This window comes from Struthio camelus, chromosome 9 (assembly GCF_040807025.1).
Source record: "Struthio camelus isolate bStrCam1 chromosome 9, bStrCam1.hap1, whole genome shotgun sequence".
In the NCBI taxonomy this organism is placed as follows: Eukaryota; Metazoa; Chordata; class Aves; order Struthioniformes; family Struthionidae; genus Struthio; species Struthio camelus.
Window position 1 is genome coordinate 12,817,190 of NC_090950.1, and position 17,666 is coordinate 12,834,855.

Consider the following 17,666-nt stretch of genomic DNA (forward strand, 5'->3'; position numbering starts at 1 on the left):
CCTACGTGCGTTTTGTGAACGGTCACTACCGACACAGGTTCCTAATGAGCCCCGGCGAAGAGCAGGGGTAACACATGACTCAGTGCTCACCCAAGAGAAAGTCAAGCGAGAGGAGGAGGAAGTCATTTTTCAATGCAGTTAGAAGAATCAGTCAATCAGGTTTCTGTTTCAGGAAGTTGCTCAAGAAGGCAATCAAACCCACAGAAACTAAACTGTGTTTCGGATGATGTGACGGTACGGGAAAGGGAAACTCATGCTCGGGGGCCCCTCGCCCACCAGCGCCTGGGCTGAGCTTCGGGAGGAACCTGGCGTCGCCTCTCGGCACCTAGTCGCCAGCCGGGCGGCACCTCCGGCGGTCTCAGCGCAACGCGGAGGTCCCGCGGCACCGCGCAGCACCGAGTCAAGGCATCAGAAACCATTTTAAACCAGAGACCAAAGAACAAACCCTGCTGAAGCGTACTTAACACCTTCACCCCCCCCCAAAGGAGGGGGGGCAGGAAGCACGCCCCCACCTCCTGCAGGCAGCAGAGCGGCCGCCAGACCGGGGCTATAAGCAGCGCGCAGAAGCCCCCCCCTCCCCCCGATGCCGACGGCCGCGGGCCCTCGCCGCCCCCTCCCTCCCCGCCTCACCTCAGGGCGGCAGAGCGGCTCCCCGCGCCCTGGCGGAGCGGGCAGCGCTAACGGCCGCCCCCGCGCTCACCTCCCCTCGGCGGCTCGGGCGGGCTCCAGCGCGCGGCCCCTGCCCGGCGCGACGCGACGCGACACAACGCGACTCCCCCTCAGCCGCGCAGCGCGGCGGCGCCCGCCGTTTATAGGGCCCGCGGCCGCCCCGCCCCGCCCCGCGCCACCGCCCGCCCCGCCGAGCCGCGCCGAGCCCCGCGGCCGCGCCGCCTCGGGGCAGAGCCGCCCGGCGGCCGCCCCGCCCCGCCCCGCCCCGCCGAGCCGGCGGCCAGGGCAGCGCGGCGACCGCGCCCCGCCCGGCGGCCGGCGGGTGACATGGCGCCCCCCGGCCGCCCCCGCTCGTCACAGGGCGGCGTGGCGCGGCGCGGCGCGGCGCGGCGCGGCGCGGCCCGGGAGGGCTCAGCCGGCTGGCGGGCGGCGAGGCGTCGCAGGCGTTTTCCGCTGTTTATAGCAAAGACGGGGCTGCCCCAGACGAACGGGCCAGCCGCTGGTCGGGGAGGACACTCCCGTCCCCGGAGCGCCGGTCGCTCCTGGTCTGCGACTCTCTCCCCTCCCAAACTGCACATGCACGGCACCGTCCGGCTTGGAAACAGGACAAGTATGTAATAAACCACGATTCTTGCCCTCAGGATTTTGGACTCTTCTGGATGATAAACGTCTCCCGGCCAGCAGCAGTGTCGCGGAGGTGGCGGCCCTCTGAGGGCCGACCTGCACCGGGCGTCGGCGCCGGCTTCACCCCCCGCCGCGACCGCCGCGACCGGGCTGAAGCGCCGACCTGGCTCGACTTTGCTCGTTTCATTTAAAAATGCCCTCTTTCCCCCCTCCTAACATGCTTCATGCCATCACTTCTGCAAAGAGAGGTTTATTTCAATTAAAAAAAAAAAAAACCTTTTGCGTAATGATTATCACGCTCTTTCTTAGCAGGGCACCTTCGGAGTGTCAATTTTCACTCATGAACAGGTATGGACGGCTGCCTAGCGCCTCAGCGTCACGAAAACGACCTGGCCGAACGTTACTGCGTGGTTTTAGTAACCTTTTGGTACAACTGGGCTAAAAACCATGGCTAGCCAGCTCGGCAGAGGTTTTGGGAGCAGAAACCTAGCCGAAGGCTGAAGCCAACACACAAGCCGGACCTGAATCCCGGCTTTGCAGATGCAAACTGGTAGGCTGTCTTTGGTAGGAAACAAGGCCCTGCTAAGGGGAGCTGCCTTCCAGACAGATTACCCGGAAAGGATGCTGAGTTTTGTCTCGAGCCGCTCCGGGCAGCACAGTGCCAGGCCGGCTGAAACGAAGCTAAGGAAGCACTGCCAGAAGGCAGCGTTATTCCTTCCCTTTCTCGTTGCCGTAGGAGCCCACGGCCATAAACCCAAGTCGCAGTGGGCAGCCACTTCTCCACCAGGTAAGAAGTCACTGTTTCTTCTCAGTAATGAATCATCTTCAGTGACCAAATGGGTACCCGTTAAACAGTTCACTAGTAACGCTTTTTGAAAAGATCAAGGTATCAACATGTATTATTTTGCATCAAAAATAATTCAAGCAGCAGGGAAGAATAGTCGAATTCAAGGGTTTCACCGTATCTCACTGTTGCCAAAAGGAGAGCCATCCCGCTCTCTCCCTTTTCCCCCGCCACCCTCTGCTTCCTGGGGGTCCCTGCGCCTCACCTGGGTTGCCAGCTCTGTTGCTTGCCAGACCCTTCTGCGATCCATCTCCATATGGCAGGGAGAAAAGAAAGAAATCTAAATTTATTCTCTCAAGTAGCCTTCTGAGGGACTTAATGAATGGTGGAGCCAGTGGAACTACAAAGGGGACAGGCCCACGGCAGCCAGGAGCGAGACCGGCTTAAAGCGCTTTAGAAACTCAGCCACAGGAGGCATTACAGGATTTGGCTGGGATTTGTTTTTGTGTGGGTACGTGGGATGTGCCTGGTTGCTATTTGAATTCACTTTGTACATAAGTACCTATGCACAGAGGTGTGCGTTAATTAAAGATGCGTGCATAAAAGAAAAAAATAAATCCCTGGCAAGCTGCATGTGCTGCGAGGCTATATTTAGAAGCACGCAGGTTCTTCAGAGGGGCTCTCGCCGTAGAAAGGGCAGGTTTCAAACCAGACGCCAGGCTGCTAATGAGGATACCGGAAATCTCACCCGCTTTTCCACTGGAAGCAAAATACCTCTTCTCGCAGAGGGAAAGGTTGATGTGCTTCTCTATGGTGTAGCCATAAAGAGGAGGCTGACAGACAGAAAGTCATGGTAAAATAGAAAAACTCACTCAAACACAAACAAGCCTAAGCTTGACAAAATAGGCTGTAGTTTTAACAAGCGGCTTAGGAGAAGACTAAGGCAGAGGCCCTTAATGAGAGCGACCATCTTTTGAGGCTAAAAATTTTACAGCACCATTTCTCAAGCAGTTCAGGGTGGGAATCCTATATTAAAAGTGAAAGAAACTTCACAGTTCCCATACATGTTTTATAAAGCTAAAAGTTAAAAAAAATATGGTAAAAGTGATAAGCCCATAGAATTTATTGTTTCATGTATAGTTTTGACAGGTTGCCAAAAGAACGGCGCTGCTATATGGAGAGTGGAAGAAATGACATTTTCTTTGCTTTAGATTGTTATAAAATTTTCAGTGCTTCACAAGCCCCCAGATGGTTTTTATAACCCCTTCAGGGGTTGCGGTGCGTAGACTGAGAAATACTGATTTATATAGCAAACTCCACTCTCTTCTCATTGCTGGCAAAAATTATTGTTTTGTATATGTGTATACACACGGTGGCTGAATATAAATGAAAGCCCAAAAAGTAATGAGATCTGAGGCAAAATACACCACCCGCTGTACGTTAACTTGGATGAAACTTCCCTAAATTTACACTGGTGTAAATAAAGGGAATATTTGGCCCTAAATCTTTTAGGTGAGCTCTGGGTTGAGGATTAAAAAGTTTGTGCTTGGTTTCACCCCGAAAGCACTGTAGATTGCTGGCTGCTTTTGCTCGGTGACAGGAATAAGATAACATTTCCAATCAGCCACGTTCCTATTTATTTATTGGCTTTCAATGGATTTATCTAAAGCAATTTAACTAGAAAGTGTCAGTGACCTAGGTCATATCAAGCTTGCAATGAAAACAGCAAAGCGGGTCGCCGTAGCCCCTCAGGGGGAGTGACTGTGAAACGTTTTGCACGTATCCAATAGATGGCTGGAGCAAACAGCGCATCCAATTTTTATTTTATTTTTGGAAGGTCAGGAAACTCCTCTATGTTTCATATAGTCAGGAGGGTATAAGGCAATTCTTACTGACCAGTGGCTTGCTAAGGTATGCTGTAGACTATTAGAGGTTCATATGCCTTGGGTGACTAAAGCTGGGCTTTTGTTCTTGCCCGCGAGCCCCTTACTTACAGAACTGCCGGTGTCTGCTCGTTGGGTAAGCATCCTCCGAGCTGCTACCAGGACTGCCTCGGGTACAAAACGCAGTGGTGTCTGCCAGTGTGTCCCAAAACACAGCCAGAGGAGGAAGTAACGCTCTCTTCGTCCAGTTAGTCAGTGGCCAGATTTTCGCTCAGACCGCAGGGAGTGTGATTTTAGTTTCCCCAAATGCAGGAGAGTTGCTCGTGTTCCCAGGGGAGTTCTCTAGCCGCCGTGTCGGAGGCTTTTCCTGGAGCAAGGCAGAGCTCTTATATTCTCATGTCGATGCTGTCCTATTTTGCATTAAAGAATTAAAAATGCATTCGATCAGACAGAAAGAAAAGAAGAACATGGTGCTGTAACTTCATATTTAAGTCATTTATTCGGGAGGGTGGAGACTGCAGTTCCACTCCCTGCTTGGAAGAGCAGGCTGCTTTTGTATTTTACATTAATCAGCCGCTGGATAAAGGGCAGGAACAATCCTTAGGGTGGGCAAAGGATGCTTTTGTCCTCCGCATCTCCTCTGCTCTTTTGCACTGCACTACCTTGGTGACTTCTTGGAGCTGGGCCGTGGTCTGTGTCCCTTAACTCTGCACTGGATAAAGGAGAACCGCTACACCGAACTTTCTTAGCATTTTAAATATGCAGATTGTAAAACTGTCGGTACACAAACTTGCTGTGACCAGGCCCGCGCACAACTCGCAGCTCCTTCAGCCCCATCTCCTTCTGATGCTGTAGTAACGTTAAGAAAGGGCAATGGGCTCTTCCGCCTTACCTTCGATTTGTGTGGCTGAAGGGGCCAAGCTCCAGCAACAAAGCAGCTGGTTGCCCCTTTTACGCGCTGTGTTTAGGTGGCAGGACGCAAGCGGCCAGAGCTGGCAAAGTTTCACTGTTGGTTCGACTGTTCCTGCTTGCTTGGGCTGCTGTAAAAAGAGCAGGCGGCTGAGCAGCTCCAGACCTGAAAGCAGGCAGCAAAGTGGACTTGGCAGAGGGAGAAAAGCATGGGCAAGCCAGCGAGCTCTGGGGAGCGGGGCAGGGGGACCAGCCCCAAGTACAGACAACGCAGTGGCAGCCCGGAGGCTGGCCACGGCCCCGGCAAGGCTGAGCCCGCCCGGCCACGGGCCAGGGAACAGCCTCGTTCCCCAGGCTGGGAGAGACTGAGCTCAGCGACGAGGGGGACGACGTGAACGAACATCGCTCTTTTTTTGGTCGGAAGGAGAGCTGTTACTCCAAGCTGGGAACGTTACAATCTGCTACTGTAGAGATCCTATTCCAAAGCACGGGCTCCCTCAGCATCCAGCCAAAGGGCGACAGATCTCGTTTGCAGTTCTTCGGAGCTCTGTGAAAACTCAGCGCTGCCATGTCAAGCCTAAATTACCTTCCCTCCACGTGGGCAGGGCGCAGCGCTTAAACTCCTTTGACGTGCGTTTCCTGGAGATGAAGTTCAGTCTATGCGGCCCATCATTTACTATCTACATCCAAGCAGAAGCAGACGATTAGAGTGGGGAAGTGCCCTGTTCTTGCTATAGAAAGTGCCCTGTCTCCTCAGCCCATAACATTTTGTTATTCAGTTGTAAATCGCATTCTAAACAGGGAAATAAGATGGGTGAAAAAAGAAAGCTGAACTCAGAAAAGTTTGCTTTAAAAAGCAGACAAAAAAAGACTACGGGTACAAAACATTCAGGGATATGCTTTCTGCTTGGGCTTAAAAACAGAGGAGCACGTTAATGAAAGGCATTTCACCAACCACCTTGAAATTTGCACCAGCACCGTAATGTGGGGCTGCAGCCTTTGGGGCTGACTGACAGAAAACCAGATAAAGCGATCCTTGGTTTGCTCCTTCTCGGTGGCCCCTGTCAGTGCAATCCCACGTGAAGACTTCCAGGGTTATAACTAAAGGAATTCTCACAGTTACATCTCAAAGAGTACTGGGAGGCCACAGACATTTCTTTCACATTTGCATATTTAAATCTATTCAAATTTGTTCCTGTTATGAATCATCATATCCTCATGAATCGTCATCAGGGCTTATTAGCCTAAACTCTACACAGTAAATACTTGTAATGAGACATGCGAAATATACATGCCTTGCATTGGTAGCCGGATGCCTTGCAGCAATAAATAGGTTTTCCAGCAATAGCCCTCTGAGCAAAGTAGTAGTATTCCCATTTTACAGAAGAGCAATAGAGGTAAGGTGGTCAGTCCATGGTTATTCAGGAAGTCAGTGGAAGTGACCCCGGAGCTCTAGTATTTCAACATAATTGCTAACCCACAAGGCCAGTTTCTTCCAAAACCAGATATAAAAGCAACAAATAAAGGAAAAAGAACAAAGAAAGGGCTTTCTGTTTTATTTTGTTTTATTGCCAATGAAGAGTAAAAGAACAAAGGCATTAACAAAGCATTTTCACATATGATTCAAATTAGGGCAGCCATAACGGCTGCAGACAATTGTGCTTTTATTCTTTTCAGTGATATTTTCAAATTTAGGAAAGTTTTTGTTGTTATTGTTGTTTTGCCATATAACGTAAATAAGTCAAGTTTGATGCCACTACCAAAATGACTCACTGCCCTAAAGAAATTCAGAGTTGTCCAAGAGAGGAAAAAATTTTACTAAATATTAAATCTGAGCCACATCAGTGCAGATTATTCTATGCTGGGAAGTGATTTCTCTACAGTTTGGAGGAAGTGCTCTCTAACAAATGAGAAATAAAGTCTGTATGCAAAACCTATTAAATTCACTGTTTTTTTTTTTTTTTGCATGAATAAGGAATGAATAAAAACAAATAAAAGCTTTTGAATATGAACCAAGAAGAGGCATAAAACATTAGTTGGGCTTTTAGGCATAATCTACAGCAAGATCTGTGGTCTCAGTGAATTTTTGGTTCTGGTCTTCAGCAAGTACACAATACATAGTTTACTCAAGAAAACTTGACAACAGCTCCAGGCATTTTGGTTACTAGCTGTAGGTTTCTTACTTACTGACACATTCTTCTGGAAACCTGGCCTTGGTTTTTCATTCTGTCTGAGCCAGTTTTCTAGATTTTAGTTTCTTCATTTCTTTTGATTTGAGAAAGCAAAAAAGAAGCAACAGGAAATACTAGGGGAAAAAAAGCACAAGAATTTCAAATTTCAAGTTTCTATTCACTGTTTTAGGGTTTCTTTTATCTGAAATTTTTTTTAAAGTAAATACTTATAAAACAAGTATTTGCAAAATGTACTTGCCTGCCAGCTGTAGTGACCACTTTCTGATTAGCCATTTTTCCGAGGCTACGTGGACATTTTCATACTCTCAGCTCTTACTACAATACTTTGCATTGTTTTCTCCTAGAATGACTAGTTCACAGTCTGAGTTAGCTTCCCGTGAAGGTACCTTGCAGTTGGTTGAACAGGGCTTCGATATATTCCATACACTGAATTCTGGGATGTATTTGCATAATCTATTTGCAGGAGTAAATCAAAGAGCGGCATTTCTTGTGACAAATAATGGGAAGCTGTAGAGGTGGGGCAGTTGGGACTACTTCCTGTATTTTACTGATAAGGAAACAATGAAAAGCTAATGTTCTTCCTAGAGACTTACAGATTAAGACTCCAGATTTTTGTCACGTTTTGTTTTCCCATCCAAGTGACTTTTGGGCCTCACAAGAATTTGTATCCTCTGAGGATAAGGTCTAAAGAGAAGTTTATATTCAGCCCAAGAATTTCAAATCAATTAAAAAGACTATACTCTTTCAGAGGCCTGCAGAGACGACCAAGGCTCAGGGTTTGACTTCAACCCACTTGGATGAAACGGGCTACTGCTAATACTTGCTACGAGCGCATGGCGTAGTCAGCCAGTAGCACGTACCTTTAAAGTACACCGTTAAGAGTCCAGAAGAAAAATGCAATAGCTTTGGTTCCCCAAAGGTTTAACCCACTGCCTGAAGGAACCAGCAGCTGCAGCCTGTAATCACTGGCCATCCAGGCAGGCAGGGACTGCAGCAGCAGGCAGCCAAGGTATAATGCTATCTACCGTGCTTCTGCCTCCCTGACCTAACCTGGCTTCTCCTTCATACATCAGCGTAACCACTGTTGTCAGCCCCAAAAAGTGAGGCTTACAGCTTTATACAAGAACATACTTCCCTCTCTGCAAGTCAGCTAAACCTGACCTAGCCTTTTTCCAAAGCGCAGACTAACTTCTGAGTCTGACATGCTGAAGTAATATTGATCGGAGATCTTTCTTTGCTGGATTTGTGCCTTCTAAATGATATAAAACAGACTCATGCTTTCCATCATTTTGCCAAAATGACAAAGAAAATGGCAAATCAGATAGTCTGTGGTTTGAAGTAAAGGTCTCCTGCTTTTCAACAAATCAAAACACTGCAGGTCTTACTTTGAAAACACTATTATTTCTTTTCTTATTTACTCATTATAAGAAAGGATAGATTTTTAAATGCATAGCCTTTCTTTCCAAGATATTTTGTATTTTCCTTCCAGTTACTTTATTTTCCTGTCTGCACTTCAATTCTGATCACTCTGATGATCTCCAGCTTCTGCTGTTTCTGTCATGCTTTTCAAGACCTCTCTAGGTCTCTACAGCTTAGCAGAATCTGATTCTTTTTTTCTATTTTCCCGAGTTACGTCTCCACCCTTCCCACCTCCATTTGGTGTCTCAGGGGTTTCCATCCTCTTCTGCGTTCCAGGGCAGTTTCTTTCAGGACTGGGATGTTCTTCCTGCCTGGTTAGAGAGTTTGGCTCTTGCCCATGGTTTAGTACAGGTGTCCCCTTGTGTCAGTTTGTGCTGCAGCAGCTGTTATTAACAGGAGAACCTGGTTCCACACTTTAAGGATTAAGTGATAATTAAGGCACATCACTATAGTCTGAGAGATGATGGGAAAGGCCTTTTCCCCCAACCCCTCTCAAAGGTGGAACGTAGGCTACAGTTTCTGAAGTCATACAAGGCAAAAGCAGACTGAATAGTTTACAATGCCAAACCTTTTCTTTCAGAAAGGGGTGGGATTTGTTTTTAATAACTTCAGGCTAAATTGTAAATTATTGTTTTAATTTTCTGAGATGCAGCCCCAGTCTGCTTTGGAGGTCTGACTGACAGTGTGTAACAGCAGAAGAGGAGAACAAATCTTAATTCTTGTAGATTTAGTTGCTACTGTGCATTAGGACTCAAATGTAAACTACCAGCCATATGGTGTATACATATAAAAGTCTACATGGAATTTAAAAGATTGTTGCCTTTTAATTGAAAAAAAAACTTTATCAGAGATAGCAGCTCTTTCAAAAGAAAAAAGAAACAGGAAGGTTCAGGAGATAATTTTTACAATATCAATAACAGAATAAACACCTTTAATCATGAAAGAGAATAGAATTGTATTTTAGTATACATAAGCAGATGTTGTAAGCTCTTTTGGACATAAGCAACTCTGTGCTTATTCACTCATAGGTATCTAACAAGACTGTAGAAATCTCATCATGCAAATAAACAGCAACAGGAGGAACCTAATGGTCTGTGACAAGGTGACAGTTACTGGATGGCCTGAGGTTAGTTAAATAAGCCCAGAATCGTATGACTAGTTAGCATGTTGTTCTAAAGGTAACAGGCAAGAAGACAACAATTGCCAAGGAGCAAAAGTGTGTTTGTCCTCCCATCCATTCTTACGCAACTGGCATCTGCTGCCTTAAGTGGGGGTTTTGGCTGAAACCTTGCTCTGTGCATTCATAACAGCAAGACTGGAGGCAAGATGCTGAAGCTTTTCCTCGGGGAAGCGTGATATATATTACCCCACACAGTGGTTCTGCCCTCAAGTCTACAGGGCCCATTCGCCTTGTGCTGCGACTAGTAAATAAAAGTACAAGTTTGTAGATTAATCAGATGGGTGAAAGGAAAGGTCAAAAACCCGAGACAAGCATTTTGCAGATTACAGTAGCCAAATTTAAATTAGACCAGGCTGAAGTTTAAGTGCTCTGCATTGGTTAGGAACAATCTGCAGCTGCCTTTGGAAGAAGTCTGCCCAGGACCGCTCTGGGAGGGATCAATGCATAGCGAAAGGGGAAAACGGGGCACCGAGCAGCTTTGCTGGGGTCTGCAGTGTCAATCCCACAGGATACGGGTGGCGTTGCCAGATGCAGCCCATGCTCCTGCCCTGTGGTTAACCTCCGCCACAAGCAGCTTCATTTATTTCTGGCCCTTTTGGGAGCACCACCAGGCAAGCCCTGGCAGGATGGCCAAGGCCAGCCCTGCTGCATGTGGGCAGCGCTACCAGGCGGCAGCCCACGTCCGCAGAGCTCGCTGGTGGAGCTGCCTCCCATTTGCCCCTAGCCCTGCTGCACCAGTGCAGCCTCCCTCTTTCCAAGGTTTTGGCAGATGGCAGGAAGGCAGAAGGATGATTCCTTTGGCTTCCTTACGTTATGCCGTCAGTCATTTTTCTTGTGTAGTGTCAGACTCTGAATTATTTTCTCTTACCTGATGGAAGCATAGAAAGAACAGTTGTAGGACGGGCCGGTTCTTGGCTGTTGTGCTGAAGGGACAGAAGGGGGAAACACCACCTTCTCATACGGGCAGAGCCATTTCACATTTCTGTGGTTTCCCTGCAAAGAGAGCCTGCACGGCCCATGTCCTGGCCCAGCATCAGGAGAGCTAAGGGAGGTGTTCAGACTGTCTGAGGCCAGGATCCTTTATAGGTGCCAGCAGTGAGAAGACCAGACATTTAGACCAGCCAACATCTCCCTCAAGGAGCAATCAAGCACACTGAAGTGAAGTTATGGATCTGAACTGCTCTCTAGAGGAGCACTTTCCCTTTGTTGACTGTATAGGGAGCCAGCCCAGAGCAGCTTTCTCAGCCTGGGCCTGCCTGGGGCCTGAAGAGCATCAGTGCCCCTTCCTTAAGAGAGGATGTTGCTGCAGCTATCTGTATTGCTGTGGTTGCACAGACAGTGACACCGTGCCCGCAGCCATCGTAATAGTGCTTTGGGACACATTTCCATCTCCAGGCTCCGTCCACTGTCTGCATTTTGCAACCACATGTAAGCTGGTGGGCTCATGGGCTAGCCTAAGAAAACCTCTCCCTTAGACCTTTCCCTTGGGTCAGCACCTTTTTAACTCAAACGCATAGCCCAGCCGACTGGAAAACATAGCTACCCCTTAACCAAGACAGGACACAAGGAACCGGAGGTTGTATCATGTCACCTCATCCAGAAGGAAAAAAAATATATGTCTTTTTTTTTTTTCCTTGTGCTGGGCAGACAGCTCTGCCCTCTACCACATGTTTCAGTCTGTCACAAACACCCTCTATAAGAGGGGTCATAAACTGATTTCCAAGCTTGATCTGTGCCCAGGACTGCATAGGCTTCCCCTGGCCGCATAAGAGTCCTCTTTTTTTAACAGTGCTGAAAGAATATATATTGTACTTGCAGCTTTTAGTTTGTTCTGGTTTGGGCTTTCCTCCGTCCACTTTTGTCAGGTGGAGTTTGTTGCTTTGCTTTCCAGTTATGCAGGCTGGGTCCAATGGATAAGGGTTTAAGTTAGAAATCTGGCGCACTGGCAATGATGTGCCCTGGCTCAGGCTTCTTCAGCCTGACTGGACTTGACAGCACTTCAGAAATGTTTGATGCTGCAGCCCCTGTGCTTTCCTTTGGCATGACAGCGCTTAGAAAGCTGTCAGTGCTTGAGGAGAAGGAGTCACCACAGAAATGCTGGCTTGTTTCCACTTATCTGCTGAGTTTGCTGCTCAAAGATCTAAATACATGGATTGGGATTTCTGTTAAACTTTGCTGAAATGCAGTATTTCTGTAGCAAAATGTAGACGTATCTCCCTCTAGTCAAAATGCCTTGAAGTAGCCAGATATCTATAATTCAGGTGGTGCATTTTGCAGTTCAGAAGTCACAGAGCAGAGCACCATTTAAAATGTCTACCCAGCTTAAAATGACTGCAATTAAGTTTCCCCATTGAGGATTCGTGTAATTATGCACTCTTGACGGAAGGGGCAAGCGGCACGCGGAGCAACGCGAGGTGCATGCATTAGCACTATCATTATGTTATCAGCGCTCCTGTCCCGCAGTATCAGAGGAAGCTATTTTTGGCAATTTGCCTGTTACCCAGCGGGTCCAGGATGGTAATTCAGATGGCAATAAGCTGCATAAAGCAACTTCAGCTTTTCTTAGGAACTCCCCAACTCATTCAGACACCAGCGATATTGCCCAGTGCCTTTATATCTACTCTCTGTGGCTGGCATTTGTTCAGAGTGAACAATCACTCATGCTGAATAAATGGCATATAGCAAACCATTGTTTTTAATAACCTGCAAGAGAAAGGCCAGAAATGAGGCTCAAAATAACTTTGAGACAGCTCAAAGCATCAGCCTCTCATATGCATCCATTTCTTCTGAGAGCACTTCCAATTCCCTTTAGTTCCAGAAAAACTGTTTTTCACTGTCACTTCTGACCAGCACTGGTGCTGATGCTCTGGGCTCTGCTTTCTGCGGGTGGTCCTTTCCCCTACAAACAGAACTCCGGCTAGCCTGCCACAGTTTATCTCAATGAATCTTCACATACCTAATTTCTATAAGCTTTTTTCATGTCATGTGTTGAGCAATCTAATGTTACATCATTTGTATTGAGTGCTTACTTTCATCAAAAGCCTGGAATTGTCTGCGGGGTATGCTTGCTTTCAGAGTCAAAACAAAGACATTTCTGCCAAACCTGAGCGTTTCAGTCAAATACTGGAAGTCTGACCCCAGGCTTTTAGCACATGTAAAATTAGTGTCAGGCAGCCATACATCAACAGCGGATCTTCACTTTTCAGAAGTGGTTTGTTCACACCAGCAGAGCAATGCAGGAGGGAATGAATTGCAATTTTGCAGCATTTAGAATCCAGTTTGCATAGGTATAAATGGTTACCCAAGGATCAAAGGCAGAGAATAAGAGCTTACTATCCGTTTGCTGCATTCAAAATGAACCGAACACGTGAGGACAAACTATTGCATGCCTTTTTTTAATCATTAGGAGTGACTCATTTTGAAATGCTACTATTAAACAGATCCAAGGTGAATTACATCTCTAATAATAATCATCATGCTTTCAGGACTAGCTTTTCTAGTTATCTGTTTGCATACGTGCCTGCACAAATTGTTCACGCCGTGTCTCCTGGCACTAACACAGCAACTGTGTTCACAAAACTGACATCTGTGCACACACATGGCCAGCTAGACAACAGACTGGACTTGGACTGAGCACCTAATTTGCACACACAGATCCCTCAGAACAGTTGTCTCCGATTTATGTTAAGTAAGTTATTGTCAAAACAGTGCAGATGATAGATAATAGAGTAGCAAAAGCTAAAAGTCATTTCCAAGTAACTTAGAACTGAGCTCACATACAGCTTCATGCAGTGCCAGCAGTTCTTTGGGGTTTTGCATTTATCTTTCTTAAATATTACATTCAGTAATTTGTATCTTACATGAGGTTAAAACATTTCTTTGTTTATGCAACCATCTTCCCAAGTAACTTTTTATATATTATTACCAACACCTATTCTTGGAATAAGCAGCTTCCTTTGCATGCCTGGACACCTCCTGGTTGCCTCTGCAACCAACAGTGTTGAAGTGGAGGAAACCAAAGTCATGGATGCTCTTCCTTCAGTCCCTGCCAGCCACACGGCAATGGACCACTCAGCACTCCTGCACCAGACGTCTGTCCTCTCTGTATGCCTCGGTTTCTGGAGCTGGGGAGCAGGAGAACTTCCCCAAAGATAAATGGAATGATGATAAAATGCCATTTTCCTCTTACCCCTCTCTTAATAATAATCTCCGTCAGTACTTTTCCAAAAAACTCAAATTCCACTGTCCTCAGGCTTGTCACATTTTTCCTTTTGGTATCCATTTCATATAGACTCCTTCAACACTGGCAATTCCAGCAAACTTTGCTGAGTCTAACTGGAAACCTGTAAGCAGTCATTGCAATATTGGACACCATAAGATATACTGTGACAGCAACATCTCTATTCACACTTCTCCAATATGCCCTTGATAAATCATCTACAATTTTTTCAACTCCTTTTCTGGATTGGCATTCAAACCTTCACTTGGTATTTCTGGAGTGTTAACAGCTCTCTCCCTATTCTTGGTGAATACTTAGCGAAGGTTCTTGAGAATAATCTCAAACACCTAGTGATCTGTTCCTACGGCTGTGCAAGTTTTCCATAGAGGCGCTAGTGGAAACCACTAGGAGTATTTCTACTGCAGACACCCTTGCAACACTGAGATCACAGTGTGCTAAATGCTGCGTGAGATTAGACATACTTTTATAAAAGACAATGCAGAGATGGGATGGAAGAGACGTTATAACATTAGAAGAGTGAGCAGATGAAGAACTGAGGCACACTTGGCTTTCAACCAAATATGCAGCGCAGTTGGAGCTAACATGTTCCACATAGGCACATGACAGAATAAGGAGGTGGTACATTAAAGTCCTTAAATCTGTCAAAGAAGAAAAGAATAATTCTTCTGGGTTATTCACACAGACCTGTTTCATAATTCAGCAATAAACATTCCAGTGGCCAAAGATTTAGTTAGTTCTTAGGGGACCTGGGACCGGTCCCTGACCTGCCGACAAGCTCTCAGTGCAACATTTTAGAAAATCACTTCATTTGCTTTGCTCTGCCTCCCTGCCTGTAAAATGGGAATAGTGGCATTTCTTTACTGTAGCGTCAAACAACGCAAGTTCAGAGCGCGGAGGTGCTCACATACCACAGAGCCTCTTTAAAAGTTGACTATATCCCATCTTCCTGAGTATTTTTTGATGTGCGTGTGTGTAACAGCAGGTAGCCAACAAAATGAAGCAATGAGTTCTGTGGCATTTTCAGCCGCCTAACGAGTTTCTCTTCTACTTGTCACACGAGTATTTCAGAAAGGGAGGTTGTGCTACCAGCTCTCAATATTTTACACTTTTTCAGGCTCCAGTTCAACAGCTGTCTCAATATTGCAGTTGGAGCCAACATACACCCTATAGATTTTCCTCAATATGTTGCCATTTTTTAAGCCTTTGCCATGCTGCTTTGCTATTCATGGCTTGATCATGGCTACTTTTTCATTATAAATCTGGCATTTGAGTCTTTCTCCTGCGAATCTGTGAACTGGGGTTCTTTTAATGTCAATGAGATTAATTTCTATGAAAGCTCGGGTTTCTGTCCCAGTACTTTCCCACCGCTCTTCCAAGCTGCACATCGTGTGCTTGTTAGTCAGTTTTCCACACAAATATCACAAATATCATACAGCACACTTTTCATTTTGCTTTCTAGGTGCAAGAAGGTATTATATTTATCACCAGTGTTATTGCTGGACTTTTCATACCCTTGTTCCCTATGGTTTAGCCACAAAAATCTGTCCTTAAAACGACATCTCTGTGTACTATCATTGTCAGCTTTATTCTCCCCAAAATTTCTCACTGTATTCAGGATAAGCCCCTTTTTTCCTCCTGCTGAACTGGTAAAAATCCTACTGACGGAGAACTACACTATGCAACTCTGACCCTTCCTTCCTATCCTTTGGTATGATTAAAGCCATATTAATCTCCCACTTGGGTTCTCTGTCCTGACTGCATTACAAGCCCTAATAAGTACATAAGAGAGTCTTGCTTCGTGCAATTAGGACTTACGACAAGTGCCTGTCTTGATTTTAAAATTAGATTGACAGTGTCTTTGTCACTTATACATAGATCAATATATTTTGAAGCTTTGCCTTCCTGCTATTTTGCACATCCCACAGGAAGAAGCTCCTTTCCTTGCAGGAAGGAATCTCTCCGACAATTCCATCACTGTCCAAAAATGAAACACTCCCACAGACGGTTTCATCAAAATAGTTATATACTTTTGACACTCTTTTTTCACTAATTGGATCACAGAATATCTCTTAAAAATATGGTATTTATGAAGAAGGAAAATATACCTTCGTATCTGATAGTACTTTAAAGCACTATTATTACGATTAGTACTATTACTGCTAGCAGTACATGTATTTCTGGAGTCAGATTTTATACAGGGAAAAAGGGGGTTTATTTTGTTTATTGCTAGGACAAGAGGTATATTTTATTTTTTTATCCACTAAGCTTTTCCTGTAATCTGCAAGCACCCAGAGAACATTCAAGACCTCAGGACACCTATATTCTTCTAGTTAAGTTACATTATTATATCCTTTTGCCTTCTGAAAGTAGCTTATGCAACTTATCAAAATTTGCATGACTTCAGAACTATTTTCAGATCAATCATACACAGCTCACTGAGTATCGCCTCGGTTTGACTAGTTTAGGCAACCTTCTTTCTTAATTCACCGTGTATTACAAAATCGCGTGAGCAGACCCTTGCCTTTTCTCCCAGGTATGCTCTTGAATGCTGCAAGTGTTTTGCATGCTTTAAAATTCTTTGTCCTTTGAGAAATAGTCTCGTCTGGCTCTCCTCTGAGTATTTCCCTAGTTCTTAGTGCTACTCAGCTAAAATCCCTGCCTCCATTCATTACTCTCTTTCAGTTTCAGCTTGCCCCTACAGAGCCTCCTTTAGTCTGCCCTCCTGGCCTGGCACCACCTGGGTGAAATCCTGAACTGGCCTTTGAGATGGTGGCATGACACACTGGCTGCCTAGTGCCATATCCCTGGGTGCTCGTCTCTGCTTCAGTTCAGGCTGAAGCGAAGCAGCTCGACAGCAAGTGCAAGAGGACGTTGGAGCAGAGCCGAGCCGTGGCAGTGACAGTGCTTTCGGAGAAGCGTGTGTGGCAGAGGAGGGAATCAGGGCCATGTCTCCCACGTCCTCGGCAAATGCTCCAGCCTCTAAACTGATGGGGATGGCAGCAACTGCAATAGCCCCCTTTTGCTTCACTTGCCTTTTTCCCTTCTAAGCGGCTAAGTGAAAAGTTTTATTTCAACTGATTTATTTCTGGTTTTGCTTCTGTGAAGAAAATAAAAAAGTGTATTTTGATCAAGCCAAGAAAGCAATTCAATGTTCAGTCCTACCTCCAAGAAGGGACAAGTTCATTAGCGGTGTCAGAGGGGACAATTCTGGCTTAGCTGAAGAAAAGGATAAATTCTGCCTCTCTTGTCATGTCAGATGAGGCACAACTCTCCTGAACAGCTCAGATGAGTGCAATACCCCTAGGCACCTAAACTCAGTGATACCTCCCTGGTGCAGCTCACCCTGTAGCGTTCCCGTGCTCCCAGCCTCCCAGATGGCTTAGTGAGTGACACCAGTCATCCTGGTAGGGTGACGATCTGGCCAGGTCTCTTAAAGGCCTGACTTCACACAGCTGAAATTCTCTTCTGGAGGCATCATCTACCCTCCTGATTAGAGAAGGAGCCTACAGGACCCAAATGCTTTGCAGGTAGGCCCACATGAGCTGGCTTGTGCTGTGAGCCAGGCAGAAACTGCGTTCCCACATAGGCACCGCATCAAGCCCTGGGCTCACCGTGCCGCCTGCGAGGACCAGGAAGCATTCCCTGAGAGCCCCAAGCAACACAAGCAAGGCTGGGAAGAGCCTGGCAATATGCACGTTACTGTCAAGAAATCTGCCTGACTGAGAACATTGGACAAGGACATGAAGAGTTCACTCATGTATCTTAA

At 46.3% G+C, this 17,666-nt stretch overlaps 1 protein-coding gene across 7 annotated transcripts in view; it reads right to left on the reverse strand.

Annotated features, from left to right (window-relative positions):
* SERPINE2 (serpin family E member 2) overlaps nucleotides 1-17,666 on the reverse strand; it is a 56,271-nt gene that overhangs the window by 23,879 nt on the left and 14,726 nt on the right. For 2 of the 7 annotated variants that reach the window (XM_068954991.1, XM_068954989.1), the window contains exon 1: nucleotides 701-846. The gene's annotated coding sequence lies outside the window, so the exon portion shown is untranslated. Of the gene's footprint in view, nucleotides 1-630; nucleotides 850-17,666 lie in introns of those variants that run through there. The other 5 variants (XM_068954988.1, XM_068954986.1, XM_068954992.1 and 2 more) reach the window with 5 other exon arrangements.